Source organism: Adiantum capillus-veneris, chromosome 21 (genome assembly GCF_014529385.1).
Source record: "Adiantum capillus-veneris isolate H3 chromosome 21, ASM1452938v2, whole genome shotgun sequence".
Lineage (NCBI taxonomy): Eukaryota > Viridiplantae > Streptophyta > Polypodiopsida > Polypodiales > Pteridaceae > Adiantum > Adiantum capillus-veneris.
In genome coordinates this window covers 144,437,332-144,444,797 of record NC_140951.1, presented here as the reverse complement: position 1 = coordinate 144,444,797, position 7,466 = coordinate 144,437,332, and the positions used below count along the sequence as shown (strand labels likewise).

The following is a 7,466-nucleotide window of genomic DNA, read 5'->3' as shown; positions in this document are numbered from 1 at the left end:
CATTTGAGTGGTGCCACAATATTTTCAAAGGTTGACCTTCGTTCTAGCTACCATCAAATCCGTATCAAGGCCGAGGACATTCCAAAGATTTCTTTTCGTACATGTTATGGACATTATGAATTTAGAGTTCTTGCTTTTGGTTTGACTAATGCACCAGCAACTTTCATGTGCTTAATGAATAATATTTTTCACCCGTACCTTGATGACTTCATTCTGGTATTCTTGGATGATATTTTTGTGTATTCTAAGAATGAAGAAGATCATGCATTGCACTTAAAGAAAACATTTGAGGTTTTGCGTGAACATAAATTGTATGCCAAAGCAAGTAAGTGTACTTTTGCAAAGGATCAGATTGTGTATTTGGTCTTGATAAAGTTAAGACTATGTTAGTAAGAGATGTAAGAAGCTTTATGGGTCTAGCACAATATGAGAGAGCACACATTAAATATTTCTCTAAGATAGCAAGTCCTTTGACCGAATTGACCAAGAAAGACAAGGGTTTTGTGTGGACTTCTACCTGTGAGACTGCTTTTGAGACCTTGAAGGCTAAAATAGCAGAAAATTGTGTTTTGAAAGTTCCTGAGATGGGCAAACCATTTGTTGTGTCATGTGATGCTAGTGGTGAACAACTAGGGTGTGTTTTGACACAAGAAGGAAGAGTGGTTGCATATGAGTTTAGGAAATTAAGACTACATGAATTGAACTATGCAACACATGATCTAGAATTGCTTGCTGTTGTTCATGCATTGAAGCATTGACGTCATCTCTTGCTTGGTGTAAAATTTGAATTGCGTACTGATCATCAAAACTTGAAGTATATTTTCACTCAGCCATTGTTAAATAACAGACAAAGGAGATGGATTGAATTGCTAGCTGGGTATGATTTTGATTTGAAGTATTTGTGTGGAAAAGAAAATAAAGTTGCAGATGCATTGAGTCGTAGGCCCATGTGTAATTTGTTGACTGTTGTGCAATCCGATTTGGTTGATGAGATACATGCCGAAGTTGAAAATGATTCTTTTTACATGCCTATTTTGAAATTCTTGCGTGAGAATATTGGTGAGATGTATGAGAACAGATATCACTTGTATAAGGGAAATCTGTATTATTATGACCGCTTGTGTATTCTTGCAAATTCTGCTTTTAAGAGTCAAATTCTGCATGAGTGTCATAATTCACCTTTTTGTGGTCATCCTGGATTAAATAAGACATATGAAAAGATTAAAACCTTATTCTTTTGGCTGCATATGAAATTGGATGTTAAGAATTATGTGTGTGAGTGCTTTCAATGTCAACAAGTTAAGATTGAGCATAAGAGGATGCCTGGTGACCTTCAACCCTTAGACATTCCTTTACAGAAGTGGGAGTGTATATCCATGGACTTTATCATTAGACTTCCTACTACTCGTGGAGGGTATGATTCGATCTTTCTGGTGGTAGATAGACTCACAACACAAGCTCACTTCTTTCCTGTAAAAATAATTTATACTGCATTGACCATTGCATACTTGTTTATGAAAGAGATATTTCGTTTGCATGGCATGCCCAAGAGCATAGTGTCTGATAGAGATTCTAAGTTCACTTCTCATTTCTGGAGAGCGACTTTTGACTCTATAGGTACCCAGTTACGCATGTCTAATGCTTTCCATCCTCAAAACGATGCGGAAACGGAGAGGGTGAATCGTATTTTAGAAGATATGTTACGAATGTATGTCAATGAAAACCAATCTAAGTGGAATGAATATTTGTCTTTGCTTGAATTTGCATACAACAGTTCATATCATTCATCTATTAGGATGACTCCGTTTGATGCAATGTATGGCTATAACTGTCCCACACCTATAAATTTTCTTAGCTCGAGGAATAAGGTAGAACTGTCACGTGAGATGCTTGAGAAAATGGATAACGAGTTGGCCAAAATCAGGGGGAATATTAGAGAATCTCAAAAGAGACATAAACTGTATTATGACAAGAAACATCGTGTTGTGGAGTATGAAACTGGTGATATGGTTTTTTAACGGTTATTCCTGAGAAGTCTCATTTGATTCTTGGAAATGATAGAAGATTGTCTCCACGATTTGTTGGTCCATTTAAAATTTTGAAGCGCATTGGTTCATTAGCTTACAAATTGGAATTGCCTTCTCATGTTAAAGTGCATCATGTATTCTATGTGAGTTTATTGAAAAAGTATGTTCCTAATGTGCATCATGTTTTAGAGGACAACTCTAAGTTGAAAGATGACGGACCATTGACTGTAGAACCAGACTTAGTACTAGATAGGCGTTTTAAACATCTGAGAAATAGAAACATTGTAGAAGTTTTGGTTAAGTGGCAGAACTATCCAGTAGAGGATGCATCATGGGTTGATCTTAGTGTTTTGCAAAGAGAATTTTCCTCTCTTTAGACCAACTCTGAGGACAGAGTTAATTTTGATAAGGGGAGAATGTAATAGGACTAGTCTTTGAAGTTCTTAAAGTCGAAAAGAATGTAGCAGGACATATCTTTCGTTAGCACGATTTGAAAGATTGTTGAATAATCTATTAAATAGAGCTTATATGAATGCGTTTGAGATATTAAGAGAGAACATATATTATTATTTTTTAAATAATACACTAAAGACGTATTTGATAAAGATTAATGAATAACAGATAGTCTGTCTATGAATAGTAAAATTGAAATTTTTATTAATATCAATGTTTTATATTTATGTGTTTTAACTTAAAATGCATGGGTAGGCTTAAAATAAGTTGTAAAAGTAGTGGAGACCCAAAAATAGAGGTTTTATGAGTCACGACCTAAAAGTTGCGTTTTTAGCCAAACAGAGATATTTTTCGCAATTCGGTCCGCGTTGTCTTGTAGACCAGACCTATTCCCGTCGTTTTGAGTACCTGGATTGCTCTATTCTAAGTTTGTTTGTAAAAGTTATGATGAAAACAAACAGAAGGCAGTAGCAGTGTAATGTACACAGGGACAGACAGACCTACAACATCATACAGTTCTCCTTGCTATCAACCAAGAAGTGGATTCTTTCTTCATGGTAGAGTATGGCAATTGAGATTATGAAGGTATATAATTATGTTTTTTACTTTGATTATCATTTTGAATTGGTTGCACGAGTATGTTCTTTTGGCTATTTTGTAGGCGATGCAGAAATCAATGTGTGAAACAGGATCTGTGCAAAGTGTCATGATAGAAAAAATCTAACCTTTACGGATCGCTTAGCGATCACGTTCTTATATTATTCTCGCAGGTATACTTGATACGAAAATCGTGCAGGCTTTTCGAGGAAAAGAAGGATAAAAGCACGACGGGGGGTGCGTTTGGGGATCATTCACCGATCTCTTCTTCTGCGAGTGCGAGTGCGAGTGCGAGTGAGAGTGAGAGTGAGAGTGCGAGTGCGAGTGAGACGCTGCATGCAAGCGAACTGAAGCTCGGGGGTGGTCGGGAGGTTCGAGCTCCGTACAACGGAGTGCGCCCATATATTTTGCTCCTCTGTTGTATCAAAACTCTACAAAGATTCATCAATACAAAGATCTCTTTCTCTATCTTTTGCTATCGATCTCTATTATTCGGTTCCCGTGACATTGTGGCAATCGATGATAAGTCTATAGGCAACAAAGATCTTGAGAGCCATCATTGCAAGAAGAACGGGCACATGAAGAATAACTTCTTTAACTAGAAAAAGGGCATTATAAAGGAAAAGCATGATGATGCCAAGAAAGAAAACACGGGTAAAGCCAAGATTGAAGAGGTTAATGCTATCACAAGTAACAATGATGGGGATTTGTTAATTTCCTCTTTGTTACCTTCATGTTTCTTGTTGAGAAAAGATAGTTCTTCTACCCAAGATTGGATCTTAGACTTTAGTGCATCCTTCTTGTCATGCCTCATAGAGAGTAGTTATGTATTTATGATGATAGTAGATGTGGATGCATGCACTTGGGTAGTGTGTGCATACATGCGTTCAATCCAATATGTGTGTCCAAAAAAATTTAAAATTGGAATAAGATGAGGATAGAATGAGTGGCATTGTGCATGATTTCTTGACCAATTTGTGTGTGTGCGCCCATCAATGTCGTATACACATTATCAAATTGGCTTACAAAGTGGAAATTAGATAGAACGTGGCATATTTCATGAGAAGGGTTTGGTATTAGTTTGTATGCTTACACACATCTCAAGTCAAGTGAGTATGTCAGTTTAATTATTGGTGATACATAGCCGTTGGTGAATGCTTGTGTTCAACAATGAAAAGATTTGATCAATTTGGCCAAGAAGATCCAGATCATGCATCCTAAGGCTTGGATTGGTATAAGATCTCCAAGGGGGAGTTTGAAAGGGCATGGGAAGCAAGCCCATAATAGAATCCCAAGGGGAGTCAAAAGGTTGGGTGGAGAGTTTTGCAGCATGCCAATTATTGGTTTCTTTTGTATACAAGTGTGGAAAGGTGGGAGTAGGTGAACTGAGGGGGGAGCAAGAAGAGGAGGAGCATAGGAGGTGAGATAGCTCCTTGCATTTGGTATCATAACCCAAGGGGGGGCACTTCTGGCACACTCGTAGGCTTTTATTCTATTTGTGTTCCAGCCATGGACATAGGTGACTACAACCGGTCGGTGCGGGGAGTTACTTTTGCTTGGGCATCAAAAGGGATAAATTGATGTTTCTTCTATTGAACGTGCTGTGAAGAATGAATAGCAAGAGGTAGTAGAGCCCGTCCTTTAAAGGACATCTCATGAAGCTATTGAAACCTGCTTTGTTGATTCTCATGGCTTTCAAAATGCATTGGATAGGCAAGGCAAATTAAGGGACTTTGCCACCCACATCTTACAAAGTATTTTGGATACTTGGTGAAAGAAAATAAGTGAACAAATTGCAAGGGCTACAAAAGGTGGTTTTCTTGCCATGTCGGATCATAAGGACAAAGTCGTTGGCTTAGGAGACGGCTTCTATCATTTTAAATAAAAGACAGGCAAGAATTTTGAAGACTCATTAACACGCAAAGTTTTGAAGTGTCCATAAAATGTCTTTTCAATAAAGGATACCATCACAAAGAAAGAGGCTCGTGAAATATGCATATTGTGTGAAGCCATTGTAACCCAGATTAGGGAGGGTTTGATGGACAACGATCGCGAGTAAGAAAGGTTGCTCACTCCTCACATATAGAACATGGAAGTGATGATTTGTGCCCTAGATGGACATATTCCATATAGCTGGAACATCCGACATTGGTGAGCTCACACTTTGAAGTAAATGCACCCTTATCATGCTATTAGCAGGTGCCTTGAAATCAAGGTAGTCACCTTGTTTTACTGAAACATTTGGTGGAAACCCCGATGGAATTTGGAGTAAGTGGTATGCAATGGAAAAGGTTGAGCCTCACATAAATGTTATGCACCACGAGAGTATGTTCATTTGGCAAGGCCGACTTGCTCAAGTGATCATGCAAGCATATGATTCCTTCTTGCATTACTTCATGGCCAAGAGAGGAAGCGATTTGTAGCAAACAATCAGGTGGGGTTAATTCAAGCCGCTACAAAGGAAAAAACTAGTCTTATTCGGCTTATCTTAAAGGTTGTTACTCAATTTCCTCTTGGATATAATTCAACAAGGCACATGTTCCTTTCTCTTGTAGATCACTCAACAAATTGCAGTTTTGGAGTGTGCAATACGTTGTCAATCATGCTCGCTTGCTTTTCATGATGGAGCAGTTTTTGTAAAAGCCCCCAAAATGGCAAGTTTGACATTTTTGTAGGTTGTCAATGTCATCAATTTGGGGGAAAACTAGAACCCATGGTCTAAGCACTCTATTTCCTATAAGTGATTGAAATTCACAAACGTTTTGCTGCGTGCCATAACAAAAGTTTAGCAATGCCACTCAACAATTGGGTGGTGCTCGGAGGAGCATGCGAGTCTAGAGGAAAATTTGGGAAGTATTAACTTTTTTTTGCAAAAGTTTTTGAAGTTATATTTCAATTCTAGAGAGTTTTAGCACATTGAAATGGTAGTAAAGAGCTGGTGGAAATACCTATTGGGATTCAACCTATGGCCGACCCCAAAAACTTAGAAGAAGAGGTAAAATTGGGAAGGCCACTTTGCTACGCACGAGCAATTTTGGTTGCTTAACACACGTGTAGAAGAACTGGGGGTTGAAATGAAGTTAATTTGCATGTTATTGTCTAAAATGAAAACTCAAATGAAGGAAAAAGAGAAACATTATTAAACAGAAGCTTCGGTCTTGAGTTATGGGACATTTAATACTAGAAACTTCTCATTGTATATGCAAGTAGCATGTAAAATACGTGGCATGGAAGGAGTAAAAGAGCGGGCTTTTCAGATATCCAAAACTTAATTCCAAGTCAAGTTGATTCATGATATCATTGAGATATTTTATATTATTTCAATAACTTGTAAAGCATATTAGATGAATAAAATGTTGTGGTCCCTAGACTCAAGCAAGAGGCAATTGCAAGATATTTATGGTCACGTTTCTTAGAAATATGGTGAATGAGAACTTTTATATTGATTCATTACACTCTCAAGTAGGACAAGAGGACTTGAGTAAAGGCACATGTACATAGCATAGTAAATATTGGACCTTTGTTTGTTTTGCTTGATAGAATTCTCTTGTTTGCACGCCAACCAAGGAAGTGCAAGGACACAAACAAGGCGGAATTTAGGGAGACACTATCAGTATGTGGTCACTACTATAGAGAGATGGTTACGTTATGATAAAGAAAAACTCTATTTGACTCTTTATCTATACCACAATAGACAAGTTGTTTTAGGAAAGTAAAAGAAAAGCTCAAGACACTAAAAAGGTCATTGTGATTTTCATAATGACACCATCTATAAAATTAAAATTGGCCAAGGAGACTAGGATTTTTGAAGACGAGTTCACTTAGCTATGTGGATTGCTTTACGATGTGGTATGGGATGCATCTATTGAGGATCTACATAGTTAAATAAAGGAACTTAAGTTTAAAGCTATCATTCAGGACAATGAATCTTTTGAAGGGATGGAGAGAGTAGCAAAAGTTTCACTCCAAAGAAGGTCTTATACTAAAAAGTACAACAAGCAAGAATATTAGGATCTTAAAATGTTTTTGTATTAAATAATTTATGATCTATGATGGGGCTATTAGATTGACTACTAGTTCATTAGTGTCTTTGATATAGCTCTATAGTTTGTAGATATTGCAAGGGGCAATATGAGGTCCAAGTTTGGATAAGAAACCAAGTTAGAAAACGACAAGTTGACCATAACTAAATCTTCCCTAGAGTGGCACGTGTTTTGTACACTATAATTTGTTTATTTTCTAACACTTCCCTACAAGATCATTGAGGACAATGATTTTGTTGAAAGGTGAGAGAATGCTAAACGATCAAAGGATTCGGTCAAGTTGGTCGAGTAGATCTGAATCAAGCATGCCAAGGCGAGGGGTGTCGAAGAGACCTAAGGCCTAGTT

The 7,466-nt window shown here is 37.5% G+C and overlaps 1 pseudogene; it reads left to right on the top strand.

The window, feature by feature from the left end:
- Positions 1–4,342: 4,342 nt before the first annotated feature.
- On the top strand, positions 4,343–5,799 carry LOC147431880 (homeobox protein LUMINIDEPENDENS-like; annotated as a pseudogene).
- The last annotated feature ends 1,667 nt before the right edge of the window (positions 5,800–7,466 follow it).